The sequence below is a fragment of the Linepithema humile genome, chromosome 4, assembly GCF_040581485.1.
Source record: "Linepithema humile isolate Giens D197 chromosome 4, Lhum_UNIL_v1.0, whole genome shotgun sequence".
Classification (NCBI taxonomy): Eukaryota; Metazoa; Arthropoda; class Insecta; order Hymenoptera; family Formicidae; genus Linepithema; species Linepithema humile.
In genome coordinates, this window is record NC_090131.1 from 22,797,672 (window position 1) to 22,818,598 (window position 20,927).

Genomic DNA, 20,927 nt, shown 5'->3' on the forward strand with positions numbered 1-20,927 from the left:
TAGTGCTACATTTGTCTAATAACATTACATAATTATGACTAAAACATATCATACATATACATTTACACACATTATATATACATTGTTGTAAAACTTACAGTAGCAAATCTCTTTAACATTATTCTTGATGGAATTTCCAGATATCTTTATAATGTTTCATAAAAAAAAAAAAAAATTTTTTTTATTCAAAAATGTTTCTATCTGTATCCTTAATTGTTTTTAATGTCATTTGGTTTGTTTTATAAAATAAAATTAAAGAATTTTTTTTATATAAAATAAAAATATATTAGAGAATATAAAAAAAAAAAGATATTGCAGAAAAATATTTGCCTTCTTTTTGAGTACATGTTTTTTTCAAATATTATATTTTTCTCTCAAATAAATTTATTAACACCAAAAATTATTAAAAATGGAAAAAAATTTCTTCTATATTTGTGTCTGTAAAATATAAAAGAAAGTGATCACCATAAAACTCTGAGACAGACAAAATATACAAATTTACATAGCATTGTTGACGGATTGACAGAATATACTCATTTGAATGACTGTGCAACATTCGTACTACATTATTCTTAACGTATCGCGGAATGCGTGACAAAAAGATTGTCAGCATTCTCCGCGCTACAATGGATTATATGTTGCAGCCGTTGCGCGTTACTACACATTACATTACACCCTTGTAGCGGTGCAAGTTTATATTCTCGGCGCGTTCCCGACGGATCGTCAATCTTCTTCGAGTAGACGATAACTACCGCGTCTAATATCCCATCGTTCACGAGTGAAGACCCGCTCTTATCCATTGAAACAGTAGCTATCGCCGGGCGGCGCTCTTGTAACCGGCTGACTGAGTGCAGAAGGGCGTATTCTAGGCGTTGGTTCGCGATATCTGACCGGTGCACACACGTACAGGGACGCGTGACAATTATGCGAGATTAATGGTATGCGTAGTCCTCTGCTCAAGCCCCTATCTCACTCAGTATCTATCGTAGTACCCGCTAAACCCCGACCACCTTTGTGCCGTGTGCCGCACGATCGGTTTTGCGAAACCGTAGATACGATGAAAGGACGCGGCGGTTTCTGATTTTCGATTGATTGCATCGCGAAGTGTTACCGCAAGCTATCAGCGTAGGGCGAATAAAATTGGTATTCAATATCGATAGAAAAAAGATTTGTACATTTTAGATTTTTTAGGATAATCACTTTCTTTCATATTTTACGTATGCAAAAATAGGAAGAAATTTTTTTCCATCTCCCCAATGATTCCGCATAAAACTTTAAAATTTATTCTTCTCGTTAAAAATCATAATACTTTCTATAATTTTTGTTCGCATTCAGCTCGCAGATAATTTTAAAATGCATTCTGCGCGATCGAAAAAAGGTTGAAATGCTGTCATATATTATTCGCTCACGCAAATCATATCTTAATTCAGAGACGGAAAATTTTTAAGCTCCTGACGGCAAGTACTGACACTTAAAAAACTGACGTAAAAAATTTTAAAGCGTCTGGGGCAACAGAACTGAAGATAAAGTCTCGCCTGTGAATGGCGTCACTTTCAGCGCGAGATTATTTTTCCCTCTGGCGCGATACATCGCGGAAGTGTCGCCGGGTTAGATCCCTGCTATAATTAGTCACTGCTAGGAAGCTCCTGCCGCGAAAATCTAATGCCGCGCGTCGGTCATGTCGAAACAAAAACCGCCAATTTGGATGAAAACCGCTGAAAAGGGGCCGGCCGGTGCTCCCATTAAAGTGGATGTATCCTCGCGGCTCCGAAACACTGGTACGTGTCCTTTCTCCCTCGCACTGTCTCGCGACTTGAATAGCGAGAAGAACGCGCGAGCCGTTCCCACCCTACACCCACTCCGACGAAGAAAACCCTGGCGAAACCGGCGTGGAAATAATGAAGCAAACGACAACGAGGAGGCGGAAGAGCGCGCTGGGCTGGCAACGCCGGGAGTTCCGGCTATTCACCACTTTCCGCGTTCACATTTATTACGGGCCTCCTCCTGCCCCACAACACCCTTCCACCCTTTTTCTCGCATCGCGCGATACGATACGTACGTAGGTGCGAGCGCAAACGTGTGCTTTACGTGTTCATGCATACGTTTATGTGTCATGCTTATGCGTGTCTCCGTCGCGGCAAGCCCCTATGAGCATTTGTACGACTAAGTAATATCATTACTTTATGAAACGAAAATTCCGCCTTGTAAGCGCTTTGGAATCTATGTCAAACAACGTTGGATAAGCTAGAATGTACGAGCATTCTGCCTCTCTATGCAATACTCGGTGTACATTTGTTAACGAGATATTTTTTGAAACAATTTCACACAGATATCTTAAGAAGCAAAATAAACTTTTGAATATTTTAGATATTTTAAATAAAATAGTATAAAAGAGAATAGAGAATAGAGAGAATTTATATCGTGAATCTTAGTATTACACATCAATTAAAAAATAAAAAATCTTATCTGATAATTAAACACAAGCTCGAAAAAAATGAATGAAATTATTACAAGAAATATTATGAGAATAAACATCAGTTTGAATCAATGAATGATAAGAAATGATAAGAACATTGCGGCAAATAAATTATAACATAATAATTTCTATGTAATATTAAATTACAAAGTATGTAAATGATTGTGTTAAAATGTAAGAGAAAACTAAATTCTATAATTCTAAAATATGTTTGTAAAGATACATTTTTTAAAGAAACTAATACAAGCCAAATAATTTCAGAAATGAGAGAGATGCGTAAAAATCTCAATCTGAAGAAATTTTATTGTAACTTTACATTATTGCGTATTTGATGGACAGACGGCGATTAAAGTGAATCGCATAATTAATGCGAAGCAACTTAAAAGTTTCTCGTTCGAGATGTAATATGCATGTATAATGTGACGGCTAAGTGTCACACGCCGTCGTGACTCGAAAGTGGTGAAATTTGCACCAGCTGTAGACGCGACTTTAAATTTACATTTGAGAAATCCCCGTCGCGAGAAACGGAAGCCAAACGACGGTGCACGTCCGCTAACTTTTCCGCCGCACTGACAGCTCGACGTTCGAATCCCTGAAAATCCTATGTAAACCCTCCGGCAGCCTTCCTTCGAAGAACTCTAATACTCGAAAAGCGGGCTACTAGTGTACCGGCAGCATTCTATCAGGAGTATCATATACGCGTATAATACGTCGCACATTCGGAAATTTCCCCTTCTCTGCCTTTCAGCTACATTTGCCTATACATAAGTCTGATTTTACAGGAAGACCGCATGTATATTTTTACTTATTTTCACATAATGTGCCAGCATTGGCTATAATTTTAGTTTAACTGATTTTTATACATTTTTTTTAAATTAAGATTATGGAGAAGAATGAACAATTAATCAAAATATTATTGAGATTGTGAATAATTATATATAAAAGCAGTTTTCAATTTTACAGAAAAAATATAAAAATTGATGTTTTGATTAATGAGAAACTTAATCTTTACTCTCAAAATGCCATTAATATTAATTAGAAGTTTATACAGAAAGACCAAATGATTGGTTTTAGTATTAAATTCAATCGACGTTGATAAATCGTAATGCCGATGCAGTTTAAGAACGCGAAGGACAGCACGTGTATAATTTATTCTATATACATTTCCTACCTCTTCACAGGGATAAAAAGACACAAAGTAAGACTCTGCTTTAGAGAAGAGCATCGAGGATCAACTTTCCTAACTGTTTAACTTAATTTCCGCGATTTCTAAAGAACACGAGAGCTGCAGCTAAAATTCTTCGATAAATCAATACATTGAATTATATGAAGAAAAACTGGTGAGTCTAGCCCGGAGGATGTAAGTTTTCCATCGGCTAACATAAATCTTTCGCATCGTAAATTCTGCATCTTAACGTCTACCGTAAGTTGCATTCATATGCTAGAAAAATGAGTGGCAGTTCTACGTATCATCAATAAATATTTAATAAAATCTAATAATGCATTAATATTGTTTTCATGTGCGTATGTGAATTGCATTGAATTATATCATTATTGTTTCACATTATTATTATTATTATTATTATTATTATTATTATTATTATTATTATTATTATTATTATTATTATTATTATTGCAGAAGTTACAATATATAATAATTATATTTGATTAAAATAAACGATGAAGAATTGTGTTTTTGTTTATAATTAATATTTCAAATTTGAAACTTATTTTTTAGATTAGATTTTAAAATTATGACAGATCGTGAAATATTTAGCATATTGTTGGAACGAATGACCAATTTCCGAGCATCGATTGTAGAATATGGAGTACAAAATCTCGGTTTCCGCTGCGCGAACCTGGCGTGCTTTCGAATGCGCAAAGCAATTGCGCGTCGTAAGCTCGAGTCGCGTGGTCGAGAGCCTTGAGAGTTAGTCGCCGTCACGGCAACGTAACGCGAGTCACCCGCGATGTTTCATTACCGGCGTGGGTGTCTTCCGTAACCTGATCGACACATTGACATTGATAAGCGTGAGCCGTCTATGCGCGCGATCGATCTCTGACGTGCAAATTCGATTTCCTGGGCGCGTAGCAAAATTTATAAGAAATTACTTACATTTCGAAGGACGTAATTTCCTCTCTTTTCGGTATTACATAATGTTGTGGATATTATTGATCAAGTGAGACAGGCGAATAAATATCGTTCGGAAAAACAGAAACGCTGGAAAAGGAGCGACGGAAGTGTGTCAAGCCGGAGAACTAGGTAAGTAGTCGTACGATCGACTAGTAGGAACTCTTGGGAGTCGCGAAACGCGTGCCGGCCGGCCCTTATTTGTCAAGTTTGCGCTTATCCTATCAACTTTCATCGAAGCTTAACGAGAGCGTACAGGACGCGGTGGTCGACCGCGGTCGTACATATCGATCAGTCACCTGTCACCCGTAGAATTCAATTAATATTCACGAGGGCGGCCGGCATGTCACAGGTGCCACTCAACAAGCAACGAAACTATACGTTACAGATTGAAATGAAAAATACTACGAGCAAACGGCAAGGAGAACTCGCTGCGCTACGTGCGCGGAAGTTTAATTTATCGCCGCAAAAGAAACGGCTAACGAGAACGGGGCCAGGCGGAATCACATTGAAACGCATCTCTGTTCCGAGATGTAAAAAGAAATTTCGCCGAGCGCTTTATATCCTTCTTGCGTCTATTTGTTGCTCCTCGAAACTTCTCTTCTTTATTTTCCTCTCTTATACTTTGGACCAGCCTCGGGTGCCGGATCTGAAGCTCTTCATTACGGTAAAACAAACGCTTCGCGGCTAAATTCGATAAGCGCCATGTGGAGAAACAAACGCTTTGAAAATTCGGTTAGTCCAAAACTCGCCGGAAATCGGGAACTTGCTTCTAACACGACGATCGACACAGTACTCTCCTCATAACTATATCGACTAGCCGAGTTCTTATGATACCATGCGAATCCGTTTTCATATAACGATCCCCGGAGCATTTGGGCTCGACAAGGAGAAACGAAGAGAAGGGAAGAGGGTAAATCTGTATGCCACGTTGTAAGTCGTCCATTGACTACCGAGCGGAATATTCCGCTCCGGCTTCAATTTGCGAAAGTTTGGGCTCTCGGCGGATTGGTCGGGGACTCGCGATTTCAAAGGCGGCATTCGTGTTAACACAGCTCTCGAGGGTGGCGGCGTCGCGCAGGCTGGCTATATAAATTGCTTTTCATCTTGCGACAATGTAGACTGTGGACATTTAATTTTGAAAACAAATAGCCGGGGAACTTTTCGCCGCGGTCGCTACTCGCGCGAAATTAAGTTCTCTTTGTGCCACGTTTTCCACCGGTCAATTAAGCGGGGGTGCGGCGTTACCGCGATGTGGTGACTTGCGTGAGTGGTGTTGCTCATCAAACTAAATTTCAGGCGAACGGTATTGATTTACTCGATTCAATAATTGAGTTAGTTAATTGTTGAGTTGAGTTAATTGATAATCTTTCCCGGGGCTGCTATTCCGCATTAAGATGTTTCTACGTGTACGATCATTATTTAACGAACGGAACGGGTCTTGCATATTCCTATCGATTGTTTCACGATATTAATTTACACGACAATATTTGCGCAATTCGCTGATGTGTAAAAAGAGATTGATAAAAATGCAAATAAATTGCATGCATATATTCTGCACTTTTTATCGCACGTAATAGCGCGCATATGTCGATTAATGTGATATAAAATTCTCAGCGAATTAAGAATGCATTATCCGATTCTTTAAGAAAGTGAAAAAAATTCATTCGCGTTGAATGGTGATGAAATTCGATCTTCGGCGACTATGGAAATCACTTTAATTCTCATCTCAACGAGTCGGTACCAGGAGCGACTGTGTCCACCGGTGAAATTGGTTCCGATCCCGAATATAATGCGGTCCCGGAATTCGATATCTGAGGAATCGATTCGCCTGTTTAAAGACTAGTAGGAATGAAATATTAACCCGGGGGCTCGGCTATTTGAAGATCGAAATTGTAATTCCGACGATTGAAACTTCTCTCCCGCGGAGAAGAGGGCGGAATCTGCGCGCGGCGTAGCCGGGGATGGAAGGCGAAGATCAAGACGCGGAAATTCCATTCCCACCGTCGTCATGTGACGGCTGAGTTTGCGTTCGAACTTCGGGCATTACGTAACGTTGGAGCTTTTTATGAATTCTCTAGTTAGAGAGTAAGTACTTCCTTCCACGCGACTAAGTTGCCCACCGCCACGGGTCATGAACTTTTTGATTGCCTTCGGTATTTGTAGCGAGCTGTCTTCTGCAAAGTCGGTTAACCGTAGTGTCGTTTGCACGAAGCGACGCATGAAACTGCGTCCGGTGGCGCGTACTAAATATCGACTTTGGGTGTTTACGCGTAGTCACACGGAATGCTAATTTGCACGCCGGGAACAACAATGAACGGCGGCACGTCATGTCCCAGAAATACACTACGGAAAACCCGAAATGACGTAGCAAACAGTGGAATTCAATGAAACAGGCCGTTACTTTGTAGCCGACGCACGCGGGGTTAATTGTCAACATTAACAACAGTTAAATTAATGGCGGTGGCTGCGAAAATGTTTCGCGATTAAAATTCCGGCGTGTGCGTCCCGTGTGCGCGTTTACACTCGGGCGCATAGCCGAAGTCCGAAATTTCGCGCGGGGATGAGAGGAGGGGATCGGCAAATATTCGACTTTTCATCTCGGAAACGCAAATTGCTAGCCCCGACAGGCTGGACATTTCATTACCGAATTCCCTGTGCGATACGTGCGCCGCGTAATCCATCGCGTGTGCGGTTACACCGGAACCCTCACGTGGATAATTCAGTCGTCCGTCGATCGGAAAAGAGACAAAGATGAATTGCGGAAGGGGGAAGGACGAGGGGACTGTCCATCCCGATCGTCACGCCTCGTTTCCGAGGGCTATCGGGCCTCGTTACGCACTCGCGATTTATTCGCGTCTGTTTCACAGTATTTGTAACACAGATTTTCGCATAACACGTTAAATCGCTAACACGTGTAGGTGCAGCGGATCACAAAGTGTATGCTGTATATTAATGGTGAAAAGGATAATTGGTACATTTTTTAAATATAAATTATGCTTTTTGATTTATATGCAAAGGTGATTACTGTTGGCGTTGCTGTTAATGAAAATTGCCATGATGAGAAATATTCTGCTTTCGTATCATCTTTCAATTACTTTTCAGAGATATGGCAGTGTAATACCGATTCACCTGCATATTCGCTACTAATATATTATATTGCCGGTTATATAGAAATCAGTGATTTGTAATATGAGCGCGTGCGTTCGGCAATTTCCCGAGGCCCGCTAGCCACGCCGAGTTAACTGAACAAGCACAAAGGAATCGACAGTGCAATTGAATCGCGGTTAATCATAAAATCGGTTGTTTTCGGGAATAAATCTGAAACAAAAAGTAATTAACAAAAAGTAATTAGGACACAACCACCATTTACAATATGCATTGTTATAAATTTTAGTCATATTGCTTCTCATTCGTTCGGTTACATCGGATTATACATATGGTTGCTGAAACATTTTTCAAGCTGTGGGCTAGATGCCACCGCATGCAACAATTTTTTTTTATTCAAATAAAAGTTCAGAATATATTTTTTAAACAGTTTTAATAGTATTTTTTTGGCGTTTACGAGATACACGGAAAAAAGTATAAATATTTTGAAATGTGTTTCTGTTCTACAATTGCTGCAAAGCTGATTTGTAGATTTCAAATACATTAAAGTGTTAGAAGGCACGGATTTTTCGCTCGAAACGCTTCACTGAGTTTACGTAAAATACAGATCGGAATTTGATATCCGATGAGAAACCCGATAACGTTCGAAAATTTTCATGTGGATACGTTTTTATCTGTAACACCTGATATTTGGAGAGTGTTATTTGTTTCAAGTAAGCGTAGGTTTTCTTATATTGCTCTAGAACATCTTTTCTCTAAATCTAATATTAAAATATTTTAAAATAGTGCACACACACGTGCTTCAAAAGTTCATATTTTTCTACAACGTTCCAAAATAGAACGATTATCGGATTCATTTTTCGTCAGCGTTGATCGAGGCGATGGTGAATTTAATCAATTATTGAAACAAAAAAAAACAGCAGAATATGTAATTTCTTTGATAATTCAGTGATTATTATAAGACAAACAATTATATTTAATAAAAATATTGCGCTAGACATTTACGAATATATATCTTGAAAACAAATTATATTTTGAATTTGTTTCAGTTGCATCCATCGTAAGAATAAGATATTTAAGTCTTGCAAAGAAAACATTTCATCACCGCTAGAGGTGCCGTCATCATACCCTCCTATATCTACAAAACATTTTCCTCCATATACAGCTTGACGGCTGCAGTAACAAGTTTTCTTTCCACCCCTCCGTCTCTCTTGCTCTTACAACGTGAGATGATTTTATTAAATCCTTCTTGGATATCGTTCGTGACATTCAGGTATAACGCAATCTTGTGCGCTGCACAACGAGACCGGCAAAGTTCTTGCACTACACGCGCTTTGATCAAAAATAAAATCAATGAAAGATCCCAAAAGGATATTACAACGGTTAAACGTCGGGTGAAATTTCAGTGAATTCGACGACATATTTACCCGCATGATTCCTCTCCGCGCACCCTTTGATCTCGCTCACCTCCATTCCCTTCCCCCCCTGCTCCTCTCTTCCGTATCTTTTCCTCGCTTCCGCGATTCGGTTCGAGCCTTCCACTTTTAGGAATGCTGTATGAATCCTCCTCGAAAAACCAGAGGCAATCTAGGGCAAGAGCTAAACCACTCGCGAGCTCGTCTGATAGGCGTGTTCGCGAGCAATGGCACGGGCGTATTCCCGGCAGCGTTGCGGCGTCGCTCGAGCGCGATAGTACCGCGGAAATGGGAAAACTTTTAAGGCACCTCGCGGAACACAAAGTGCTCTTGTGCGCTCTACCTGCGGGAAGCGCGCAGGTAACCTCGCGCCTCGCGTAACGTTCGCGGCACCTCGAGGATACGTAATTCTCTGCGCGCGCGCGCGAGGGCCACTGCACGAAACTCCTGTGAAAAATGACGCTCGGGCTTCATCAGGCGTTTGTTCACTGCGAATCGCATGTGTCGGGGCGTGGTATCTCGCTACCGGCGTGATGAATCTTCAGAGATCTACCAGCGATGCGCGTGTAATACTTATGGATAAATGTTTATCGCACTGGCGCAACGTGCCTTGAGTTTGCGGGTTAACATGATAGAGTGGATGTAATCAAATTATATGAAAAAGATTACAATCTATTGATTTACTTCATGTTATTGAATAATTTATTGTAATATTTCCTATAATGTGAACGGAAAGTATGATTAGTTTCAGCACGGTTGAAATGCGCAATAACTTTGTAGAAACACGACTAATGTACAGACTGAAATGCGATTTGGAATGCACTGAACTCTCTGTGGGAATTTAAACGCTCTGTCGTTCCCTTTCTAAAATCCTCTGCATCTCACCACTTAAAAAAGCAATTTTTCGGCATGTCGGCTTATGCCATGGTTATGCGCAGGGCGCGAGTTATGACATTTGTGAAAATTCCAAGCGCGCATTTAAAATATTTCATGATTCCGGCAAGCCCTTTAACTTGTAGTCGACGCGCCCGTTCGCGCATGCCCGACGTAAACTCTCATGAATTCGCAAACAACTCCGCCAGGACTCGAAACAAGTTTCTCCTCCCGGTCCGTTCCGCAACGCTTCTTTCCACCGCGGTCAAAGAGGACCATCAGACATTTCGATTCAGTTCTGCTATCGCGCTTAATGCCGGAAAGGATGGTAATGGCGAAGAAGTTTTCACGAGCCGCGTCGTTTCATTACCTCCCGGAATGGTGTGAGTTTTCGTCTCCTCGCTTTTACATAAAGATATTATTACGCACCCGCTTGTTTCGAATGGAATAAAATTGCGGCGCAGCGCTGAGTTTGTCTCGGTTTATTACATCTCGTTTCCCGCAACGTGAATTAAACCTGCTTAGTGCCGCCATGGAGACTTGTTTGTCGCGAGCGCAAAATAAAGTATCATACACTACCGCGTCTGTCTTTTTGCTCGATCTTATTCTTTTCTCTTTGTCTCTCAGTTTTCCTCCCCTATGACATCGACATCTATCTCGATTCGATACAGTTCTCGCTGTAAAATGTGATTTATCAGTTACTCGCGTGAGCGAACGCGTCGAATCGAGTCCGCTCGCGCTTGTCCAAGCTTTTTCTCGCTTGCTGAAACAAAAGTATTGACATAAAATATTAAGACCGTTCGATGAGATACGGTGACACCGATGGATTTTACCTGCACGTGGAATATTCGAGGAATTGTCGAATAAAAACTGTTGAAAAGTCTCTTTCTTCGCTACGATTAGAGATGACAATAAAATATTACGAATAAGAACATTATCTAAGATATAATAATAAGATAAATGGAATAAATCTCAATTGCATACTAATAATAATGCATTATTTAAAATTTTATCTAACGACTTTTAAAACTAATATAAGTGTGTTTGTGGAGATTTTCTTGTTACAATTTTAATTAATCACGAATTTATGAATTTCTTCATGAATAATCTTCACGCGAAAATCTATTTGTCGAATCGCAAAATAAAGTTATAGTTTGCTTTGCAAGTTTGACGAGTTTGTAATACCTATCAGAGATGGCGGCAAAGTGATTCATAACAAAACGATGAATTTGCACCGTGCAATATAAATGTGTCTTGCCGGCTGCGCAATCGCCTCTACCATTCATTGTGCGGTACTCCACATCTACTCAGTGGCAAACTATCGGATATTCGATTGAGGTCAATCAGGAGCAATGCGCCCGGTTTTCTGTCGCAGTTTTCCAATTTTGCAAAGAGAGAAAAATGACACCGTTTCTAAAAACGCGAATTTCCTCTTTGCCCCGAACCTGTAGTGCAACTTTCGCTTTGCGCTTTGAAATTAGTAATTTCCAATATTTCTTCGTTTGTCTGGAATTTGATATCACACTTTTCCTTACGGTCAAAGTAGCGGCATATAGTATGTAATATGTAAAATGTATATAATATCTATAAAGACATGCATACATATTAGTACGATAAATTGCTAAATAATTGATAAACGTTTCAATTATTACAGATTCTCACAAATATTTTATTTGTCTTGACGACACAACTAAATTATTCTGAGAATCTTCGTAGATATTGATGTGGAAGCAAACAGTCACACGAGGTGAGAATCGAAATAATCAGATTCGCCCTTACAAGACCGCGGGAACAAACGAGGTAGATTTTGTCATCGAAGGTGGAATCGTATAAAATGGTCCTTGGTGGTGTCGGAAGCTCCGCAATTCGATTCCACCCATGTCGAGAGAAGGTAGTGTTAAAGCCGCAAGTTGGCATGCAATTTAATACGGGCACAAAATCCTCGAAATTATTCGATTACGTAGCTTCGAAGAAATTTACCGATAATGGAGGTCTGAGTGCATCTGCAGGAATGAAACCGCAATCTAAGAAATATGTATGTAAATAATAAAAATGTGCCAAGTGCACTCATAAAAATAAAATTAGAGCGATGTGGAGTACTGTACTTTTTCTTCTTTTTTTTTTCACTTTTTTTTTACCCTTTTTTCCTCACAATTTTTCCTCACAGCGAAATAATTACGGATGTTGCGAAACAATTTTCCACAAGCACGTAGACCGCGTACGTTCCGCCGCAACGTAGTGCGACAATTGTAATAAGGCCATAGGGATAAACGATTATTCGGGACTATGCGGCATGGACCGTGGAACGCGCTTCTAACGGGATGTATATATAAACAGAATTTCAGCGAACGTAAGTGTGTAATGCACGCCATAAAGCGGTTACATACCACGCATACGGTAAATCCAGTTTAAGCGAATATATCGACATAAGTGTTACGATGTGACAAAGCGGTTCCTGCGGCAACCGATTATTGCGAAGCTATTTACATCATCCTCGACACGCCATTACTTGCGCTACAAACTTCAATAATATCAGTATAATATGTAAGTAATGGTGTGGGTTTCATCCAACTTGGCTCTACGTTTAAACGGCTGCGGTATTATCGGTGTAAAGTTACCCAATACCTCCCATTAGACATAAGCTGCTTATAACTGAGAATGAAATGTTTAAGACGTGAACTTTGCACATCCTTTTATTTTTATTAATCATCGGGCGGAAATTATTCCTGTGTTGCTTCACCGAGAAATAATGTCTAGCAGCTGAATAACAGCTAAATAAATCTCTTTAAAAAAGCTGAATAATCTCTTAAAAGCACTACTCTGTTTTTGTATATGCTATTTACTATTACTTTTTTTTAACGTGATTTTAAAAATATGTTAAATGTACAAAAATAAATGTTTTTCGAAATAAATGGCGTCATAAAAAAATACTATAAATTGCATCGCATAGCGGTTCTACCTCGCATTCCACTTGTTTCAAAGTTTCGGTGTATTGGCCCTGACATTGAGTCGAACGCGTGCTCCGAACGTGTAGAGTTCGATATCATCTACCGTGGAGTGAAATATACCTAATTTGCATGTAAACGAGCAAGAGGTAGAACTCTCGACACTTACGAACGCTGTTTCGCCACGTTAACTTTAGCATGGCTACAATGAAACACGGCCAAAAAAATTTGGCCTGTAAATTTGTCCTGGACATCGTGATTCTATACGCGATATCTCTGCGTGATATTATTTTTTTTAATTTACATAGTCTCTTTCAAAAGATTTTTTTTATATCAATTATTAATATCAATTAATAACTAGAAAATGATATTTAATATCATGTATAATAAAAAAATTAATTAAACTCAAAAACCAATAACAGCATTAATTTTTCAGGTATTTATAAATTTTTTTATTAATCTATAACCAATTCTTTTTTTTAACAAATATTTAATCCTGAATGTTAAAATATTGTAAAAATGTAAAATTTAATCAAATTTTTGCTAACTAGACTTTAAATTGTTCAATAAAATCTTAAATGAAAAAGCAATAATTTAGAATAGCTCTTGTTTACAAGAGCTATTTATATTTCTCAAGCTCCATCACGTATGCCACGCTCACACACGCGTATTCAATTGATTGAAATTGCAATTTAGAATGTTTTATTCTACAAATAACTCTTTCCTCTTACAGAGAAATATTCAAAATACTTTATGATATGATTTTCTACTAAAGATCAAAGCCGATGTTAGTTATACACAACCAGTTATAATCTCGTACATATTACATCCTGATTATATGTAAGACTTTCCTAGACGCGACATTAGCAACGCTCTGTTACCCGTAATCATGAGAGCACTTGTAGTTAGCGCCAAATTCCTATTCAGAACAGCTAACATAGTTCTAACATCACGTAGAGCAGCAGAGCAAGCTAGAAATGCCGAGGAACCGGTACAAGATCAATATCAAGATGGTGGTCTCTTATACCTGTTAGCTCGGAAATTTGCCATGTTGTATTGCCGAGATAGTCCGAAGCAAATGTTCTGCAGATCCGGATTTATTGGATACAAATTTCTCGGGAAACGACGCGCGGCAAGCTGAAAGAGCTCATATCGATAAAACCCGCATACGCTGTCGAATCATACATATTCGTTACATGCACGTTTTTCGCACAAATAAATTCAAACTGCAGCGAGTGCACACGTGAATTCATTTATAGCAAATAATAAAAATAATTAATAATAAGTTATAAATAACTTTTCTTAATGATTGCTAATTCTATTATAATTTTTATTAAGAAGCTTCCATAATCTGTTTTTATGAATAATAAATATATACAATTTATATTTTTAATGCAGAAAAGCATCTTTTTATAAAGTAAAATATTTACGTTCAATCTTAAGATCTTTGAGTGTCTATCGGCGTTACTTAATATTGCGGCATTTTGAATTAAATCTACGGAGGTTCCACTCATCTCCGTTTCCTCGTCGACAAACAGTCAGACAAACCGGATTTGTAGCGCGTCGTGAGAATATCACGCGCATCTACATTGCAATCTGTCAATTTGCGCCAAAAACATGCGAGTTTACCTTGTCGCGGGAATTCACGATACGTATTCCGATGGGAGATAAACAGGAGTTCGTGACAGTACCATCATCGACAAGGGTTGCTTTACAAAGATAGATCGACTATACTGACCTACAGTGATGATCGACGAGCCACCTACTACCACACCCATAGCTTCCGGGATCGCCTTTATTCTCACTTGAGACGCCTCGGAAAAGGAAAACAGAGAGAACTGGATATCGTAGAAAAAAATTGGAGAATGACAGATGTGCATCTTACATAAAAGCTCGTATTTCACACGATACATTTTCCGGCCAGTTGAGTGTAAGAATGACAATCGGTTACAACTGTTTATTCGAGTGACGAATACCAATATTGATTGCATTGTCGAGAGCTTACTAAATCTTCGTGATATTTAAAATACAGCATTTATTTCACGCAGTACGATATTATCGCATTCATGTAAAATAACACGAGATGAATCGTGTAACAATCGTCTATGACGAATATTTAAACTGTTTTTAATTAACCGTAAATTATATATGATAAATAATTTGAAATAAATATCACAATAATGTATGTGCTTAAATATATGATGATTAAATGTGATATTTCGAATCAATTTTGTACCATAAAAAAGCATAATTTATAATGGGAAATAATATACATATATAGAACTATGGTTGTTTGCAATTAATGCAAATTTTGTTTTTCGATAAAAAATTATCACAGAAATAATTTTAAGTATCTTTCTGTAAAAAAAAATTTACAAGAAGAAAATTTTTAAATTAATTTTAAAAAAATTATAAATATATATACTGTATGACATACACGTGTTTGAAAAATAAAACATTTTTTCTAAACAGGATATCGTGAAATTATTGCTATTGTTTTCGATTTTTTAAAACTTTTTTGGCAAATTCATAAAATGTAATTTAATAACATTATTTTATTCTTAATATTCTATTGATAAAATTTTGAAGTTAAATGTTTTAATATGTTTTATATGAATTGAAATTCACACGTATAATATTTTTATCATAAAAATATTACAAAATAGCAGTACTTCTATTCATTGTAATTGTTTTCATTTTTTATTTGCTTTGCATCTCATAGTATCGTATTGCACAAAGACGCCAAAGCGGGATCAAAACCACAAACTGCCGTTTGCTGTTCAACCTCGACAGTTCAAAGCCATTTATATAGCTGTTATTTCCAGGAGGGAAATCTTTCGTGCTCTTTTATCGACCTGAACTTAACTCTCGCCTGGTAGATATATCGAGACCATTCGGACACATCCCTGCAGACTGTTTATGTCACAGTCGCAATCGCTTCGTCTACATCACTCGAAACAAAACACTATTCTACCTCCTATCCGCCCTATTTCAATTTTTAGAATTTAAAGGTTTTTTTTACGTTTTAAAATTTTAAAGCATAAAATGGAAATTCTATCATGAATCCAAATGAAGCGAATATATTTGTCATGTGATTGGAGTGTGTAAAGTTAGCACTCCAACATAAAAATTCCACAGTTCTGGTTTCAGCTTTCTTTTGAAGAGGTAGAGTTCTCTAATATTTAAAATATATAGTTTCAGCGATTAACGCCACCATAGAGAGAGAGTTGCAAAAATTGAAAAATGTGCTAATTTTATATTCGATTTCAAGGTTAAATAGTTCGAAATAGCGCATATACTTCTTTTTGAGATAACAATTCATCCAAAATTGTTTTTTATTTATCAGATAGTATATCTCAAAAAAAGCATATGAGCTATTCAGAACTATTCGATCTTGAAATCAAATGTAAAATTAGCATTCTGTTTTTTAAATAGAACTATGGTGGTGTTAATCAACAAAACTCTTTCTTTTTAATATTAGAGAACTCTAGAACTCTTCAGAGGGAAGTTGAAACTCTAATTAAAACTATAGAAATTTTATGTTAAGGTGTAACTTCACATACTTATCCGATTGGCAATCAATCGATTCGTTATCCGAAAAATAATAAAATCCACAAATGTTTATCGAGATCAAAATATAATTTAAATTATGAATAAAATATTCTAAAATCTTATTACCTAATTTAGGTAAATTTGATTTTTTATATATATGTATTTTCAGATATAGATGGCGATAAAGAAAAACGAAAAGAAATTATTAATTTAACATCTAAGGATAAAAATACGTCTTCCTCTCTCTCTCTCTCTTATAAATAATATGATTTTTTAAATGTGGAAGACCCGAGGTATTTATTTCTGGGTACAACTTTCGAAGAAACATATTTTATCTTAGCCATAACTTCCAGTGTATATTTATATTTCAGTAGTTACGCGCGTAAGTTCAACTCGGCATTTCAGAGATACGGCGTTTAGATGAATGCGACAGTATTAATAATGTACGCAATTGTGGATCACGTCATTATTAAACAGAGTGCGGTTGCAGTTAATAAATACCAAATTACATTGATAACGTACAATACACGCCTAGTCGCAATCACAATTACCATATTCTAGTTACACTTACGCTTATAATAGCATAATGAACTTTACCGTAGCAATTTGTAATTGTAATAGCACATGAATTAGTGAAATGGGTTACCAATAGGTAATAACGAAAATTACTCTTATTTTTGGATTAGTCTTAAAAACTATACATTAAGTAAAAAGCTATTAAATACATTTTGAGAGAAAAAAATAATAAAAGATAAACTTTTTTGTCTAATTTGCAATATTTATAAGTAACTTTGAAAATAATTTTTAAAAAATAATTTGACTATGCAATGAATATAATGAAAAATATCTGATAAGTAGGGCACGATGTACTCAACAAAATGATTGACACTGTACCAGCAAAGTACATTTGCCATTTTGAAGTTGAATATTCCATACAGCGCGATACAGCGCGATGAATAACAAAGTAGTGATTGTTTCGCAAGATAATATAGCACAGGAGTCGCTTTAAATGCCATACGGAGAAGAGTTAACGAGCGGCGGTGCGACACACAATGCAAAACTTTCTACCCTATATTCAAAACCATCACATTCGGATTCATACGAACAGGGACATTGCAAAGTTCGCAGTGAAACTGCGAAGTTTTGTAGCCACTGAAGCCGCTATCGATAACCACTGAGCGCAAGATACAGCAAAATCTACATGACGGTCGCGCGCATTGCGCAGCTACCCTGCGATTGCGTTGCATTTCCTTTGCAGATGCAACGCGCCATTTAAATCGATACAATGCCCCCGCGGCGTAGAATACAAAATATTGTTTTAAATGCTATCAGTGGTTCCCATTTTTATTCTTTTACTCGTAAACATCAGAACTTGTCTGTTTTTAAAGCAAACATTGTCTTTGGACAAACAAAATATAACAGTATAATAAAGAATCACTTCTATTTCTTCGTTATTTCAAAATATTCTACAACAAAGCTCGTGTATGTTTCAATTACATTTAATATTTTTGTAAATTTTATAAAATCGTTAGCGAGAAACGAAGATTATAAAGGAATTGTACGTTTAATTACGTACATTTAATACAATTGAACGTTAAATTGAACGATGTATTATCGTCAAAAAAATTGAACGATGTATTATCATCATTATTATCCAAACGTGTTTTTCCATTTTACAGAAATTGCGCTTCACAAACACGAGATAAAAAGTGCAACGGACGTGATCATGTAGCGCTGAGGCTGTGTATCTCTAGGGGACAAGAGGTCGAAGGTGTACAAACGGGGGTGACTTACGTGAAAAAGTATAGAACATATCACGCGCGTCGAGATACATCCCGCGCGCGCATATATCGCTGCCGGCACTGACTCCTGGCAATATACGCCGGTGCGCGCGACCTCTCAAAAGTTGCATAATGTCATACGTGAAAATACTTCCGCGGAAAGATATGCATCAACAAGTCTGTAGAGCGTGCACTCTATCGGTCTGAAAGCGAGCGACGACGTGAGTAACCCTCGACAACGAGCCAGCCTCCTCGCAAACTTTCCTAAGCACGTACGACGCCCGACGCTGCCGTCGTTGTCGGCGCTCCCGTTCTTCCTCGTAACGAGTCGCGGGATCTCGCTTCATAATTTTACAATCCCCGTCTTTTCTCCTTAGCTGACGCCTATCGCGCGAGAGTGCGGAAAATGCCGCAATTCCGACCGGCCGAATCCAATTTGGCGCGGGACAATACCTGAGATTACGTCTGCACAAAGCTCGCCGCTACTACTTCGGAGGCATAAAACTCTGCAGCGTCTCGTAAAACGTCTTTCTACCGATCGCGCTTTCCGAGCCAGCTGCTGCGTTACGTCTGCAACTTTCCGACTAATTTCATTGCGAAATTTCTTACCCACTTCTATTTCACATTTAATCGTTTCGCCACCCGCCTGTACGCGATATTTCCGATTGCATTGTTATCAATCTCAACGTGACTATAAAAGCATCAAACATTTAATTAATCAGAAATAAATATCTTCAAATAAAAATAGGATAACAATTGCGTACAAATTGCAGAATCTTTGTATGGAAATAGAAATCGGATAAAAAGTATCATTAAAAATCAACGGTTTTACAACATTTTTAAAAGTTTTATAACATAGAGTTTCCAAATTATTAAAATTAAACAAAAAAAAATTATAAAAACTACTATTTCTTATTGCAAAATTATAATTATTTATCTCAAATAGCAAAACAGCAAGTTTAAAATTATTACTGAATATTAAACTAAATATAATCAATGTAATATATTAATTTTGACGATCGATTTTAAAGCAAAGGTTTTGATGTCCTGTTTAATATTTTGTGCAGATGCTATAGATTTTTAATATGCTTGTATCGCAATAACACATTATTCAGGTGCGAAGGGAGGAATGCTCGGATGATTACGTGCCTTAAATATCAAACTTCTCCCAGAACATTCTTCGCACCAAGGTCATACGAAATTCCACTGTCGAAAATTCCAATCGAAATACCAATGACATTCGCGAAGTAATTGGTGGCTATGAAAAAGAGCGATTTTGTGGTGCGTGCTTGTTCATACAGGTTTCACGCTATCGGTTGATGCCGACTATTCAGGAAGGGCAGCCGTGAGGTCATTTGCATGGCAAGTTACGCAGGGATCATTTACGGATAGTAATTAACTGATTTCCAATATCGCATGATGAAGGTTTACAAGGTTTCCTACCGAACTAGAGACTGAATTATTACCAGTCTTATTAGATACTCAAGCCAATGAAGTTAATTTCTTTTGTATATGTATTCAGTAAGTGTATCAATCGCCTAGATTGGTGATCTTCACATTTTTGAAAAAGCAGTGAGAAAAGTATGAACAATGCAAAGACATAAATTGTTGTATAAATATATACGATACTTTTTTGTAACTATTTTTGTAACAATAATTTTTAATAATTATTTATATTATAAAAATTTTATTTAATTATATATGTAAACTATTTTTCCAAGAAATTTAAACTCATTATGTTTGTTAGTTACCTCATTTACGAATTTCCTTTTTGTATTATACTGATTGCTGATTATCATCGTAATAATGTAATTGATAATACAGTGTAAACGATAATGTATTAATAAATTAGTATACATACGTTTTAACAAATTTTAATCATACAAACTATAAACTGTACAATTTAACTTATTTGTAATTGTATCAATGATTATGATACGTCAAGTATTGCTCTATATTATTATTTGCCTACATTGTATCTAATTGTACTTTGAGGTATTTTATACTTTATAAATTTATCGTAACACAATTCCTATTTTGTTATCTTCTATGTAATACGTTTATGAGCGCGGTATACCAAAAAGATGATGCAGCTTCATAGTGAACGGTCTCGGATGTATTACGAATAATACCGCAAAAACAAGCTCTTCGCACGCTAGTGCCGACGATGAAAGCTCGACTTTTCTTGCATCAAGTTTACCGCCGCGTGGTTACACTACCTGAGGCTTTCCGAGCGTAATTCATAAAAAAAAAATCGATGCTTTGCTAAAAGTAAAACTTTGGTACTTTACATTAGGCACGTTCGCCAAGTTAGCGATGCGCCGTTGCATCACTTCGTACTAGGTGTGACTAAAAAAAGCAAGATACACCTCGTTGATGCATAAAGGATGAACTGCGGTATTTTACAAGTTCACAACAGAATTGCCCAATCTGGGAATATTGAGCATTAACAAAACTGTAAACTGCTCTTCTTCGATCATGTTACCGAATCAGCTGCACAAAACCGACTTAACTTACACATGTAAGCTCAATGTGGTATAAAGATGCTGACTCAGTATTACGAAAATCTTCGAAGCAAGCGAAGCGTGTATCTTTAGAAAGGACAAAGAAAGGAACAAGATGGGGAGAACTATAGAAAGTTTTCCA

At 37.4% G+C, this 20,927-nt stretch overlaps 1 protein-coding gene across 4 annotated transcripts in view; it reads left to right on the forward strand.

Moving 5' to 3' along the window:
- The window catches only part of LOC105672535 (protein artichoke-like), a 386,355-nt gene that overhangs the window by 229,732 nt on the left and 135,696 nt on the right, over positions 1–20,927 (forward strand). For 2 of the 4 annotated variants that reach the window (XM_067353618.1, XM_067353620.1), the window contains exon 1: positions 4,098–4,739. The exons of the other annotated variants lie outside the window; for them this stretch is intronic. The gene's annotated coding sequence lies outside the window, so the exon portion shown is untranslated. Of the gene's footprint in view, positions 1–4,097; positions 4,740–20,927 lie in introns of those variants that run through there. 4 annotated transcript variants of the gene reach the window in all.